We start from the raw sequence: 15979 nt of genomic DNA, 5'->3' as shown, positions 1-15979 counted from the left end.
GATTCCATAATTACTGTAAGATAAACTAAAAAAGGATTCACATGAAATAAAATTCAACTCTAGCCTACACCTTTGGCTGTGTCTTTCCCTCGCAACTCTCATATCCAGGATAGGAGAAGATGCACAATGAATGAGCTTCTCACTAGGCCCCAAAACATGTCACTCTTTGTCACATTTTTTGTGCCTTTGCACAGGCTGATCCCTATGTTTGAAATGTGTTCTACCTTTTCCTTTTGACTTCCTATTAATCCTTCAAAACCCATTGCATATGTCTTCCCTTCTCTGACACCTTCTCACACTCCTGGGGGCAGAGGTAGTCTCTTCCCTTTCAGCACTGTATTTATGCCAATATTATATCAAATATAAAGCTGTATTAACAATTTATGGGTAGTCATTCATTCAAAGACATGCTTGAGTGAACTCACTATGTTCAGGAACTATGCACTGTAATTTTCTGAATATGCTTACTTCCTTCACTGGTCATTAAGCCCCATGGGGAAAATGATGGACTTTGTATCCCTAGTGCCTCACACAGTGATTATGAGATCTAAGGAAACACTTGACGAATAGATGAATGAATACGCAAATGAAAGGAGAGATTGAATGTTGCTAAAGAATATTTTGGTCAATTCAGATATATTCTTAGGCTATAGATATCCAGGCCAACCTTCTTAACTTATGATTCTTTACATTCTGTCATATAATTTACTTACCATTATATAACAGAATTAAGCCACTATTCTAAGAAAAAATTATATATTCAAAGCATAACTAAATGCTTGAGAATGAAAGGACCAAGTATTGGCTTTCTTCAGAAGTGATATCAACTATTTTACATTCAGACCATCTAGAAATTAATCTCTGTCTAAACATAAATTCTCTCTAAAAAGCACTCTGTAATAAAAACAGTGTTGGCTGTGCCCTTTAGTGTTTCCTGGGGTGACTTGTCAGGGTGACACATTATATACATTACATCAGTGTGCCTTATTGTCAACCTCTGATTTGTCTGCTCTGTCCTTGTGCACCTTCCCAGGCAGGAAGGCACTGAAAGTATATACAGAGGTGGAGGATGCTGTATTTGGCAATAAATGCAAGGGCACTGAAGATACATGCTTCAGGTTGACATGTAATACCTAATTCAGAGTTTCATTATCATTAAAACAAAAAGGAAGAAGGAGGTGAGTAGAAAAGGGGATGGTAATTCATAGCCTAGATGGTATATTGGGCTTTCATATGTCCTGTTTTATATGGCAAGGCCAGCAGCCTTTGAATGCAACATCCTTCTCTGTAACATACATTGACTTTGACGCTGCACCTTGATGAATGCATACCCAGTGTGCTGTTTCTCTCCCTTATATTTTGTTGGAACAAATAGTAAGTTGTCCATTTTTTTTCACACTTTATTAAGTATATCTCTGTTGATGTCCATCTGCAGAGCAAATTAACCAAAATAAGAAAGGAATGTCTTTATTCATGCAAAGCAATGAAATCATAATCCCAGAAATACAAACACATGTCCTCATTGCCCTCATCAATGGCTAACAGAGTTTAAAAATATGACTTGACTTGTGTGTCATTCTCGATGTCCTTCAGTTCGATACCTGAAACTATTTACTACCTGAAGTATGGTACGTACTCTAGTGGTCAAAATCGGTTCAGTTTTGAATGTTTTTCTTTAAACATTTACTCTTACTGAATGGAAATTATTTTGTGTTCCAAAGATAGTATATAGGGGCACCTGGGTGGCTCAGTCAGTTAAGCGTTTTCCTTTGGCTCAGGTCATGATCCCAGGATCCTGGAATTGGGCTCCCTCTTCAGTGGGGAGCCTGCTTTTCCCTCTGCCTGCCGCTCCCCCTGCTTGTGCTCTCTCTTTCTCTCTCTCTTTTTTTTTTTTTGTAAAAATTTTATTTATTCGACAGAGATAGAGACAGCCAGCGAGAGAGGGAACACAAGCGGGGGGAGTGGGAGAGGAAGAAGCAGGCTCATAGCGGAAGAGCCTGATGTGGGGCTCGATCCCAGATTGCTGGGATCACGCCCTGAGCCGAAGGCAGACGCTCAACCGCTCTGCCACCCAGGCGCCCCGCTCTCTCTTTCTCTATCAAGTAAATAAATAAAATTAAAAAAAATAAGATAGTATATAAAAGGCAAGGTGATGCATATAAAAGCAAATGGACTAAGAGTTAACAGACATTTATACACTAGATTTATGGCATTGGGCAAGTTCCTTAACCTCTTTTTGCCTCAGTTTCCTCATCTGTAAAATGACAAGGTTGAATAAAATCATAACAGCATACCTTTATATAGGATTTATTCTTTTCCTGGCACTGTTCTAAGTGCTTTTTGTATAATTCATTAAATACTCAGAGAGATCTATGGAGTGAAATCTATTATCAATTCTTTTTATTTTTTAAAAATGTTTATAGGTGGAGAAAGACAGGCAGTGACAAGAGGTAACTTGCCCAAAGTCACACAGCTAGTAAGTGACAGAGCTGAAATTTTCACTGGGGTATTCTGGCCTTAGGATCCATGTTCTTAATTGTTATCCATACTTCTTCGAGTACTTTAGTGACTATATTTTTACTGTTGTGTAGGAAGGGGAAATGTTATCTAGAAACTAGTACCTAATTTTGTATAAAATTTGTTTTCTTGCCCAGAATCAGTAGGAGGTATAATATTCATACACCAAGCCAATATGAATCTGTTTTTAAAAATCTTTTATGAAATACTTTCTTGAAACTATGGTGAATCATTTCAGTGGAGAGGACAAAAATAGGACAGTGGGGCTGAACATTCCCATCCTTAGTTCATCTTAGAAAGAATTTCCATTTCTTAATGATTTTGGACTGATTAAGTCAGAGTAGACAATATTTTCTAGGGATATCCATCTTTTTTTTTTACATTTTTATTTAAATTTCAGTGAGTTAACATACAGCATAATATTAGTTTTAGGTGTACAATATAATGATTCAACACTTTCATACAACATGTGCTCATCACAAGTACACTCCTTAATCCCCACCACCAATTTAACCCATTCCCCCCTTCCCTCTGGTAATCATCAGTTTGTTCTCTATAGTTAAGAGTCTGTTTCTTGTTCTGCTTCTCTCGCTCTCTTTTTCCTCTTTGCTCATTTGGTTTTTTTTCTTTAATTCCACATATGAGTGAAATCATATGGTTTTGTCTTTCTCTGACTGACTTATTTCACTTAGCATAATACTCTCTAGCTCTATCCATGTCATTGCAAATGGCAAGATTTAGTTCTTTTTTATGGTTGAGTAATATTCCAGTGTGTGTGTGTGTGTGTGTGTGTGTGTGTGTATACATACATACATACATACACACCATGTCTTCTTTGTCCATTCATCTGTTGATAGACATCTGGCCTCTTTCCATATTTTGGCTGTTGTAGATAATGCTGCTATAAATACTGGGGTGCATGTATGTCTTTGAATTAGTATTTTTGTATTCTTTGGGTAACTGTCTATTCTTTGCTAGATCATAGGGTAGTTCTGTTTTTAACTTTTTGAGGAACCTCCATACTGTTTTTCACAGTGGCTGTACCAGTTTGCATTCCTGTTAATAGTGCAAGAAGTCCTCTCCACATCCTTGCCAACACCTATTATTTCTTATGTTGTTGATTTTAGCCGTTTTGACAGGTGTTAGGTAATATTGCATTGTAGTTTTGATTTGCATTTCCCTGGTGATGAGTGATGATGAGCATCTTTTCATGTGTCTGTTGACCATCTGTATGCCTTCTTTGGGAAAATGTCTATTCATGTCTTTTGCCCATTTTTAATCAGATTATTTTGGGGGTATTGAGTTGTATAAATTCTTCATATATTTTGGATACTAATCCTTTATCAGATACGTCATTTCTAATTATCGTCTCCCATTCTGTAGGTTGCCTTTTAGTTTTGTTGATTGTTTTCTCCACTGTGCAGAAGCTTTTTATTTTGATGAAGTCCACATAATTTATTTTTGATTTTGTTTCTCTTGCCTCAGGAGATACATCTAGAAAGAAGTTGCTATGGTAGGGTTATCAATCTTAAGGATTGGGCAGAAAGCATAGAATATGCATAAAGTTCCTGCACATCATTATCTCTCATATAGATATGGAAGAAACAGAAACATACATTTGGCCATGTTACTGAGAATTGGCCTTGGTCTGGTTAGAGAGAATTCTAATTATTTTTCTACTCTTGATGATGTCTGTTGGGTGCTGGATAAGAATGTGGCCACTATGAAAACTTTAAAGTGATAGATAATATGTTACTTTCTAGTAAAATTTTGATATGCAATTAGTGTTGTTTAGTAAGAAATTTGTGATACTTGGACTCAAAGCCAGAATTTGAAATCAGAATATACCCTTTCATTGTCTTATGACCCTGGGGAAATAAATTTTTATCCTCCAGATTTGTCATCTATAAAATGGAGTTAGTAATAATTTATCTTAAAGGTCTGAATGATAATTAGTTTTGTACACGTTAGTCATCATATGCAGGTAAGTTATTACTGTGATTGTTATGAAGTATTTATTAGGCATGCCTTACCAATGAACGTGTGATACTCCCTCTCCAGTTTTCACCTTCACACTTTTTTTTCCCTGCATCTTAAGGCTTGGGATAATATTTTTCAGATTTTTAATATTCCAATTAGAGACATGTTTTTTTTTTTTTTAAAACAACATATGGACTAATAGAAGAAGGAACAAAATGAAATAAGGAAAAGGATAATAGAAAAGGAAAACTTTAGAGGAACGAAACAGTATAGTGATCATCTTTTGATATTTCAGCCTGTTAGACTCTGTAATATTCTGTTGTATTTTGGTAATACCACTTAGCCCCTGCCTGTGGTTCCTGTGAGGCTGTCGTTCATAGATCTGCACTCCCACAGGGGTGGCCTGGTGACCTAGACTGGCTAGTTGTTTTATTCATTGATCAGTGGAAAGAGAGTCCTTCCCTGCACTTTTGTTGACTCTTTTTTAAAAAAATTTTTTTTTTTTTAAAGATTTTACTTATTTGACAGAGAGAGACACAGTGAGAGAGGGAACACAAGCAGGGGGAATGGGAGAGGGAGAAGCAGGCTTCCCACTGAGCAGGGAGCCCAATGCGGGGCTCGATCCCAGGACCCTGAGATCATGACCTGAGCTGAAGGCAGACACTTAACAACTGAGCCACCCAGGTGCCCCTTTTGTTGACTCTTAAAAGAGAAAAGCTCTCTCTTCACTTTTGTATCAATAGCTGGGGCAACATAAATGTGGGACTTTCTGTGGCTATGTTACCAGCCCCACCCCCACCGTACTGCAAAAGAAATTTACCTGTAGTAGGAGAGAATGAGACTAAAACACAGAGAAAACAAAACAGGGACAATGGACATAGAAAGCCTTCCTGGATAACATGGTTCTGTGTTTGCAGCCAGTTGTCCCTGAGGTCTAATCCACCTCTAATTTTCCCATTCAGTCAGTGAATATTTACTGAGTGCCTACCAAGTCAAGTGCCAAGCACTATTCTAGGTTTTGGTGATTTAAAACCGTTAAAAATGCTTGCTTCGTGGAATTTACATTCTAGTAGGAAGAGGCAGACAATAAACATGATAATTAAGTAAATTACATAGTACATTAGAGAATGATAAATCCTATGAGATACAGGGAACCAAGTAGGGTGAAAAAATATGTAGGCAAAGCTGGGAGAAAGGAAGTAGGCAGGTTTTGATTTAAATAAGAGTTATGGTGGGCATTTGACCCTATTTGAAAGAGGTGAGAGAGTGAACCAAACAGGTATCTGGGAAGAATGGTCCAAGGAGCTGAAACAGCAAGTACAGCAACCTCCAGCAAGAACATGCCCCGTGTGTGCCAGAGACAAGGTAGCCAGTGTGGCTGAAACTGCCTGAGGGAAAAATTGAAGGAGGTAAGGCCAGAGAGGCAAAAGGGGCTGGGTCCATGTTATATAGGGCCATATAGCCGTTGCAAGAGTTTTGTTTTTATCTCTGTGAAATGTGAAGCCATTGCTAGGTTTTAAGCAGCAGAGTGAAATGACCTGGGTTATATATTTGAAGGACTTCTTGAGAAGGACTGGAGGGGGAGAAAAATGGAAGTAGAAAAAATTAGGAAGGACGTTATTTTAATAGTTCAAGGAGGAGATACTACTGGTGACTTGGACAAGGATGTGAAAAATGGTTGGGTTATGGATTTGAATACAAGGCCAGTTGGATTTCCTGAGGTATAGGGTGATATTTGGAGGAAAAGAGAAAGATCAATAATGATATCATTTTTCCCCCCTGAGCAGCTGGCAGGTGGCTTTGCTATCAGCAGCTGAGATTGTGAGGTGGGTGGAGCAGAAATTTAGTTTTGGGCATGTGGAGTTTAAGATATCTGTTAGACATCTGAGTGGTTACAATAGCAAGGAATTGAATGTGTGATTCTGGAGTTAAGAAAATGGGTCTGTGAGAGGTATGAATTTGGTATTTAATGACAGGAAAATGGAGAAATTTGCCAAAGCAATATATGAAGGCAGAGAAAATCCAAGAACAGAGTTCCAGGGTAATCCAGTAGTTAGAGGTCATAGAGCTATAGAGGAATCCCTGTGAGAAAAAATGAGCTGTGTTGTGGGAGGGAAACCAGTAGAGGGTGGTGCTCTGTCAGGCAAGTGAAGAAAGTGGATCCAGGAGGAAGGCTTGATCAATTGTGTCAAATGGGTCAGCATGGAAACCACTGATGGCCTCGATAGAAGAAGTTTCCTGGAAGTAGTTTAAGTGCAATAGCTGGAGCAAATCTTGACTAGAATGCCTTGAGAAATCATAGGAGAAGAATAATTGGCAGACACTGAGGGTAAGCAACTTTGTTGTGAGTTTTTGCTGTGAAGGGAAACAAATAAGGCAGCATTTAGCTGAAAAGAAGGATTGCAGTTTTTTAAGAAAATATTTTTTTTAAAAGGAGAAATTATAGCACATTTGTAGATCAATAGAAATGAATCCAGAAGAAAAGAAAAATTAGTGATGAATGAGTAAGGGGGAGGAATTGCTGGATCGAGTTCCCTGAGCAGGGGAGAGGAAAATGGAATCAAGGGGGCAAATGCAGAAGGATTTTACAAGAAAATAGTACCTCTATAGTAACAGGAAGAAAGGCAGAGTCTGCAGAAATAGATACTGTGATGGGCTAAATATAGGAGCTTAGAGTCTGGGGAAATTCTCTTTCCAGTTACTTGAGCCAATGAATTTGACTTACACCACTTCAAGATAGTTCCTAATATAACCAAAAGTCTCTTGAGAGAATACGCAAAGGAAGTTAAATTATTTCCCTAGAGTCATACAGCTAATAATATAGCACACTGCTTCCTAATGGAGTGGCGCTGGAGTTAGCCAGAGCTTGGAGCTTGTGTTTTATCCTAAGGCTAACCTAACTCAGGCCTGTAAAGAGCTTCTTACTCATCATTCGTGCAGTTGTTTGTTGAGCGACTAATAGGCATCATATGGAAAAAGAAATGTGACAATATCAATGAAGAAGAGTTACTTGATGCATTGCTAAAATACAGTAGGGAGATTTCATTGGTTTAGAAATATCTAGTGAGACTTCTGTAAAGAGTGACATTTAAACTGGGACTAGAATGATGGGAAGAAGTTAAGATGCAAAGGGAGCAGGAAAAGCATTTGAGGCACTGAGAACAATGTTGACCATGTTTGTGGTAGGAGAGAAATAGAAGTGTCATGGACAGAATGAAGAAAAAGGACTGGAGCAGAGACTCCAAAAAGAACTTGGTATGTGATGAGACTAGAACATAGGTTGAACAAGATCATGGTTCTTCTAATATGGTATTTAAATACAAGTAGATCAGGATGGCAGAGTGGGAAGATCCTGAGCTCATCTCCTCCCATGGACACACCAAAATCTGATTAATAGTACAACTATCTCTGAAAATGAACTGAAGACTAGCAGAAGAGATCTTACATAACTAGGGATATAAAGAAAAAGCCACATGGAAATGGGTAGGAGGGGTGGAGATGTGGACTATTTAGGACACACACATCTAGAATGACCACTCAAAAGTCAAAAGTGGGAGGGATATCACGAACATAGAGGCCTTCCCTGAGGAATGAGGGGTCTGAGCCTCCACACTACACACTGGATGGATCCCTATAATGTCTGGCTTTGAAAACCAGCGGTACTTAAAACCAGGAGAGCTGGAGGGGGATAAGGAACTGAGCCTCTGCTCTTAAAGGGCATGCACAAAATCTCACACTCCAAGTCAGCACAGAGGGCACAGTTTGTGAAGTACCCAAGTTACATGTGAAGAAGATCCATGACAAATTCTAGGGTATGTGGTGGAGTGGCACCAATCTGTTGGAATGTTCTTCAGGGATGAAAACACTGACAAATATCATTTCTTTCTTTCATTTTTTATTTTCCACTTCCCGTATACCAAGCTGGCCCAGTGCGGACTGGCATCATTTCTGACTCTCCGTCTACCGCGCTAGCATTATTCATCCTGCTTTAGCATTCTCTGGTGGACTCACCTTGCCCAAACCACTTGCCCTAGCGCTGCACACCTCCCTAGTGTCTTTCCTCCCTGCCACACAGAGCAGATACAGAGCATTCCATCCCCAAACCGCAGAATTCATGTTCTTTTCAAGAGTACGTGAAACATTTTCCAAAATAGATCACATGACAGGCCACAAAATAAGTCTCATTAAATTCATTAAGATTGAAATCATACCAAGCATCTTTTTAAAACAATGGTATGAAACTAGAAATTGATTAAAAGGTAAAAACTGGAAAAAAAGCCCACAAACATTTTGAGGCTAAACAACATGCTACTAAACAACCAACAGGTCAATGAAGAAATCAAAGAAGAAATTAAAAAAAGAGAGAGAGGCAAACCAAGAAACAGGCTCTTAACTATAGAGAACAAACTGATAGTTACCAGGGGGGAGGTCCGGTGGGGGGATGGGTTAAATAGGTGATGGGAATCAGGTGAAGTATGAGTTGTTCAATAACCATATTGCACACCTGAAGCTAATATGACACTGTATGTTAACTAACTGGAATTAAAATAAAATTTTTTTAAAAGTGCAAGTCTTCAATTAAATGCACAAAATAAAGAATAGACAATTGTAGAATACTTGAAAAATACTCCCAATTTAATTTAATCAATCTATAGCCACATATAACATAAGAAGGATCTCACACAACAGGATACAGCTACAGTCACAGTGTTCTCTCTCTCTCTCATAACTTCAGAATACTATTGATAATGCTGGGCTTAGAATTCCTTCTCAAAAGAATTCTTTGGGGTACCTAGGTGGCTCAGTCATTTAATTGTCCAACTCTTGATTTTGGCTCAGGTCATGATCTCCAGGTTGTGAGATCAAGCACCCCCCCCCACCCCGCCAGCCCTGCTCAGGATCCACACTAGGCGTGGAGCCTGCTTAAGATTGTCTCTCTCCCTCTCCCTCTGCCCTCCCCCCACTAGTGCATGCACTCTCTCTCTCTCAAAAAAAAAAAAAAAAATTCAAGTAGAAAGTACTGTATAAAGCAAGTTTGTTCCATCGTTCAAATATTTATAATTTAGGACAGAAAAGTTTTAAAATTAGGGTAAAGCATTTACCTATACAAATTATATTTCTATTTTGCCTTCTAAAACCATGGATTTTTCTGATTTTCAGAAGGGTGTGAATGTGTGTATGTTTCAAACTGTAATTACCTTTAAAACAAATGGGCAAACCAAACAGAAACAGCTTCACAGATACAGGAGACATACTGTTGGTTACAATAGGGGAGGGGTTGGGGGTGTGGGCACTATAACTTAAGAGTATTAAGAGATACAGGCTTCCCATTATAAGATAAATGAGTCATGGGGCTATAATACACAGCATAAGGAATACAGTCAATAATAATAAAATTACTTTGTATGTTGACAAATGGCAACTAGTCTTATTGTGGGGATCATCTCATAATATAAAAATATCAAGTCACTCTAATGTATACCTGAAATTAATAGGATTTTGAATGTCAATTACACATCAATTTTTTAAAAAGTCCTACATATTGAAGAAATCTTGGAAACAGAATAAAAGGATAAAATCATATTTATGTTATTCACATAAAATTGTCCACCAAATTATATCTCTAAACTTAACACGTGATTATATTTTCTTTTTCCATTGATTAATTTTCAGGTTATTTCATATATTTTCTATGTTGCAACTAAAAGATCCCTTTACAAATCATCTGTCATTTTTGCACATTTTAGGAGATGTTTACTAAACCACAATTGAGTGGAAAACAGAAAGTCTTTTGGAAGTAGATGGCCGACATTTAAATTGCAGGTCTCGCAATGACTGACTGTCCTCATCTGTAAAATATGAATAAAAATACCACCTTTTATACACTAAAAAATATTTAGTCTGTGAGATTTAAATGAGATTGTATATGTAGAAACATTTTAAGTGACACTGTGTTTTTGTCATCACCAGTATCTTAAATATACACTCATACCACCCTACATTTGTGCTATATGATACTAACTACTTTATTTTCACCAGTGTGTAGTTGACATACAGTATTATATTAGTGTCAGGTGTCAATATAGTGATTCAACATTTATATACATTATAAGGTGATGACCAAAATAAATCTAGTTACCATCTGTCACCATACAAAGTTGTTACAATATTATTAACTATATTCCCTCTGCCATACATTGCATCCCTGAGTCTTATTTATTTTATTATTGGAAGTTTGTATCTTTTAATGCCCTTTCTCTGTTTGCTTATCCCACACACTCCTCCCCTCTGGCAACAACCAGATTGTTCTCTGTATCTGAGTTTCTGCTTCGTTTTGTCTGTTTATTTTCTCAGATTCCACATATAAGTAAAATCATACAGTATTTGTCTGTCTTTGTCTGACTTATTTCACTTACCCTAGTACTTCTGAGTCCATCCATGTTGTGCAAAGGCAAGATTTTATTCTTTTTTTTTATATAGCTGAGTAATACTCCATTGTATATATGCCACATCTTCTTTATCCATTCACTTATCAGTGGACACTTAGATTGTTCCATATGTTGGCTATTGAAAATAAGGCTGCAATAAACATAGCGTGCATGTATTTTTTCAAATTAGTGTTTTCATTTCTTCAAATAAGACCCAGAATTGGATTACTGGATTGTATAGTAGTTGTATTTTAAATTTTTTGATACCGTCTACCATAGTGGCTTCACCGTTTTGCACTCCTAACAAGAGTGCACTCAAATTCTCTTTCCTCTGCATTCTTGCCAACACTTGATATTTCTTGGCTTTTTAGTAATAGCCCTTCTGACAAGTGTAAGGGGATGGCTCATTGAAGTTTTGATTTTCATTTCCCTGATGATTAGTGATGTCGAGTATCTTTATGTGTGTCTGTGTGTCTGTTGGTCATCTGTCTTCTTTGAAGAATGTCTGTTCGGGTCCTCTGCCAATTGTTTAATTAGATTGGGTTTTTTTTTTTTAAATATGGAGTTGTGTGAGTCCTTTATATATTTTGTATATGAACCCTTTATTAGTTATATCACTTGCAGATATCTTCTCCCATTCCGTAGGTTACCTTTTTGTTTTGCTAATGGTTTCCTTCACTGTGCAAAAGCTTTTTTATTTGTATATAGTCTCATTTGTTTATTTTTGGTTTTATTTCACTTGCCTAAGGAGATCCAAAATATTATTGCTAGTACTATTGATCAAAAGCTTACAGCCTCTGTTTTCTTCTAGGAGCTTTATGGTTTCTGGTCTCACATTTAAGTCTTTAATCCATCTTGAACTTGTTTTTGTATATAGTATAAGAAAGTGGTCCAGTTTCATTCTTTTGCATTTAGTTGTCCAGTTTTCTCAACACCATTTATTGAAGAAACTGTCTTTTTTCCTTTGAATATTCTTGCCCCTTATTTGAAGATTAAGTGATCCTATATTTCTGGACTCTCTATTCTGTTCTATTAATCTATGTGTCTGTTTTTTTTTTTTTTTTTTTTTTTGTCAGTACCATACTATTTTGGTTGCTGTAGCTTTGTAGTATAGTTTGAAGTCAGGGAGTGTGATACCACCAACTTTGGTCTTTCTCAGATTGCTTTGGCTCTTCTGGGTCTTTTATGATTCTATATAAATTTATGATAGTTTGTTGTAGTTCTGTAAAAAATGTCATTGGTATTTTCATGAGGATCACATTGAATCTGTAAATTGCTTTGGGTAGTATGAACATTCTAACAATATTAATTATTCCAATCCATGAACATAGTATATCTTTTCATTGATTTGTGTCATCTTCAGTTTCTTTTATCACCGTCTCATAGTTTTCAGAGTACAGGTCTGTTACCTCCTTGGTTAAATTTATTTCTAGGTATTTTATTGTTTTTGATGCAATTGTAAATGGGATTGTTGTCTTAATTTCTCTTTTCTGATAATTTAATATTAGTGGTACAGAAATGCTACAGATTTATGTATATTAAGCTCATATCCTGTAACTTCACCAAATTCATTTATTAGTCCTAATAGTTTTCAGTGGCATTCCTGGAGTTTTCTATATATAGCATTATGTATCCTGAAAATAGTGACAGTTTTACTCCTTCTTTTCCAATTTGGATACATTTTATTACTTTTTCTTATCTAATTGCTGCAGCTAGGACTTCCAGTACTATGATGAATAACAATGGCAAGAATCAGCATTGTTGTCTTGTTCCTGATCTTAAAGTGTTCAGTTTTTCACTGTTGAGTACGTTAGCTGTGGGTTTGTCATTTGGCCTGTATCATTTTGACGTATGTCTCCTCTATACCCACTTCGTTAAGAGTTCTTATTATAAATGGATGTACAATTTTATCAAATGCTTTTTCTGCATCTGAGATGATCATATGATTTTTATCTTTCATTTTGTTAATGTGGTATATCACATTGATTGATTTGGAGTTATTGAACCATCTTTGCATCCCCAGAATAAACCCTATTTGATCATAGTGTATGACCCTTGTAATATATTGTGAATTTGGTTTGCTAATATATTATATTTTGTTAAGGATTTTTGCATCTATGTTCATCAGGGATATTAGTCTGTAAACTTTTTTCCTTCCTTCCTTCCCTCCCTCCCTCCTTCCCGTCCTCCTTCTCTCTCTCTCTCTCTTTCTTTCTATCTTCTTCTTCTTTTTTTTTTTTTTTTCATCATTGGAGGATATTACTGAATTCACAACCAACTTGCCAGCTCAGTATGCAGTTCAGATGGAAGAGAGACTTCTGTACAGGAGCCTGTAATGGTGTTTGATCCTATGCTGGCAGTTGTCTAACACAGGCAAACAGTTTTCTCCCCATTTTGTAGTAATTTAATTTTCCTATTAGCAAAAGAGCTCTCCAGCCACCATGGACCAAAGGAACTAGAGTCATAGGATGAGGATTTCCTCTTAATATTTTTTGTTTTGATATTTGGAACTCCTGAAGCAATGTTCTAGAGCAAGGTGGTCTGGACCTGCTGTGCCCAAAGAATGGATAAAGAAAAAAGATCTATTTATTTTTCATGATTTGATGCACAGTTGAAGAGCATAACACATCATAACAGACGTTGGTCATTAATAAATCACATCCTAGTCTTTCAATGCTTCTGTAACCAGAAGACAGCTTCAGCTTTCCCATGTCTGGGCTTCTAGCCCTTTTAACCCTGAGACATCAATAATGCATATGTCTGGAATCAGTTAACAAGTTGGTCAAATTCCTTTTCTTAGTTCACCTATTTTTCACTGTCTCTTGGTTCCAGGTTTATCTGAATGATGACCATTTGTCAGTCATTCTCTGCTGTTGCTCATTGGGGTGCTCTCTATTGTCCCCATATTTTATAGGCTGGTTGGGAGAGGGAGCTTGGGAAGTGTGTGCCAATGTAGGGAGGTTGTGAGTCACCAGGATACCTACGGGGATGATCCCTTCCAAGGCTTCAGGAAGTCCTCTGGGAGCCACACCCACATCACCTGGCGGGTATCTGCATATGGTGCCCTGAGCTCCTGATTGCTGATCTGTTACTGACTAGGGAGCTGTTGTGACAAAGAATTCCTTGTTCACAGTGTCTTAAGCTTTCGGGGATGCAACCTGTGATTGCCTGGCAGATCTCGGTGGCAGCTGCCTCTCTCATCTCTAGTGAGGCTTGCTCACTATTCCAAGCTATGTGGGGCATACAAATGAGATTCGGTACATCTTTCAAGGGACCCTAAGCAAAGCTGAAATGCTCTGATTCATGCACTTCGAGGCCTGCCCCAAGTATCTTGCCTTCCTTGAGGGCTTGGGCTAAGGCTTTCTCATTCACCAGCCCACCGTGGGCTGCATTCACTAGGAATGCTTCATGGCTCATTGATGTGGTGGTGGTTATGTTCATTGAGATTACAGTGCAAGGAGACCCAGTCACTCTGATACAGTACGTCCTGCAGGGCATGGACCCTCTGCACACCCAGGGACTACCCTATCCTGTCCTGTAAGTAGGGGTCATAAAATGTGATGCTGAATCCAAAGGCCTTGGCTGGAACAGTAACCACCTGACCTGTGCAACAGAAGCGGATGAGGCCCAGTGCCTCCCCATGGATGCAGGCTGCTCGAGAGGTGTCCATCTGCCCAATGCTCTGGACCAGTGTGCCTTCCTACAGCACCTGGTAAAACCATGTGTTCCGCTGGTAAAGTTTAAGGATGTGACAGTTGCTGGAGTCAGCTGTCTCTTCTACTGCCACTGAGGGATGTTGCACGTGGCAGTCCCGAGCTTGCCAGCAGCCTTGATGTCAGTGTTGTTGTAGCTGCTCCCAGTCTGCACGATCATTCTCCAGGTCGTCCCTGGTAAGGGTGATGATGGTTTGGCATATGCATCACCGAAGGTCCCTCAGGACTGGCATCACCATAGTCTGGTCTCTGTCACTGAGTAGAGCCACCAGAGGGTGAGGGTGCAGGGGGCTGTTCATGATCTGGGGGTGAATACCTTCACAAATTCTGTCTAATCGCTGTCTCTTGATTTTGTGCTTATCCATAAGGCAAATTTTAAAAAAGATTTTATTTACTTATTCATTTATTTATTTAGAGTGGAGGAAGTGGGGAGGATTGGAGGGGAAGGGAGAGGGAGAGAATCTCCAGCAGACTCCTCGCTGAGCTTGGAGCCTAAGGGATAGGAGGACCCGGAGATCCTGACCTGAGCTGAAACAGAAAGTCCATTTCTCAACCAACTGAGCCACCTTGGCACCACAAGGGCCATTCTTCATGGAACTTTGCAACTCTCTGATTCAAAAGGCAAAATGGTCCTCTAAGAATTTAGGGGAATGTGCAGGAGTGTGTGGCATTATGCCATTATGAACCCAATATAAAGCTGTCCATAAACTATAGTTCACACAATGGGCTGTCTCTGTCTTTAAGGGAATCCAGGTTCATTGGGTCAAAACCATTTAGGGAAACTCTGGTTCAGCTCCAGGCCTTGGGTGCAGGTTCAGGGCCCACCTTACAGTCTTGCATTGTCTTTTGGCTCTTTCCCAGTCCTGTCCTGGGACCAGGAGGGGTATCAACGACCCTGTGGGTGTGGATGGCGTTGGACCGACCTTGGCTGTAGGGATCAGACCTCCACACAATGGCCTGTTTGAGGAAGGAGCCATTTCTTTTGTTCTTTTGTTCTGTTTCCCTGCTAGACAATAGAGGCTGAGAGTTCACAGTATAAATTATTATTATTATTTTTGGCTCTTCATCATAGTTGGTGATTTTGAATGTTTTCTCTTTATTCATAAAACTGTAGAAAATTAGAAAATACTTAAAAATAGAAAAGAAGCAAATAAAAATTATCTGAGAGTTTGCCAGTGATAGTACCATTCACGTTTTAGAATAATTTATCTCTCTTTATGTATTTGTATATTTGTGTGTAATTATATGTATATGTTTATTTGTGTGTGTGTATATATATATATATATATATATATATATATATATATATATATATAATTTTTATGGTGTAAAATTGTGATC

The 15979-nt window shown here is 38.2% G+C and overlaps 1 pseudogene; it reads right to left on the bottom strand.

The window, feature by feature from the left end:
- Positions 1-13759: 13759 nt before the first annotated feature.
- On the bottom strand, positions 13760-15003 carry LOC113242438 (C-terminal-binding protein 2-like; annotated as a pseudogene).
- Between the last annotated feature and the right edge of the window lie 976 nt (positions 15004-15979).

Source organism: Ursus arctos, unplaced genomic scaffold (genome assembly GCF_023065955.2).
Source record: "Ursus arctos isolate Adak ecotype North America unplaced genomic scaffold, UrsArc2.0 scaffold_2, whole genome shotgun sequence".
Classification (NCBI taxonomy): Eukaryota; Metazoa; Chordata; class Mammalia; order Carnivora; family Ursidae; genus Ursus; species Ursus arctos.
The sequence above is the reverse complement of the archived record's forward strand: the minus strand, read 5'-3'. Positions and strand labels throughout refer to the sequence as shown.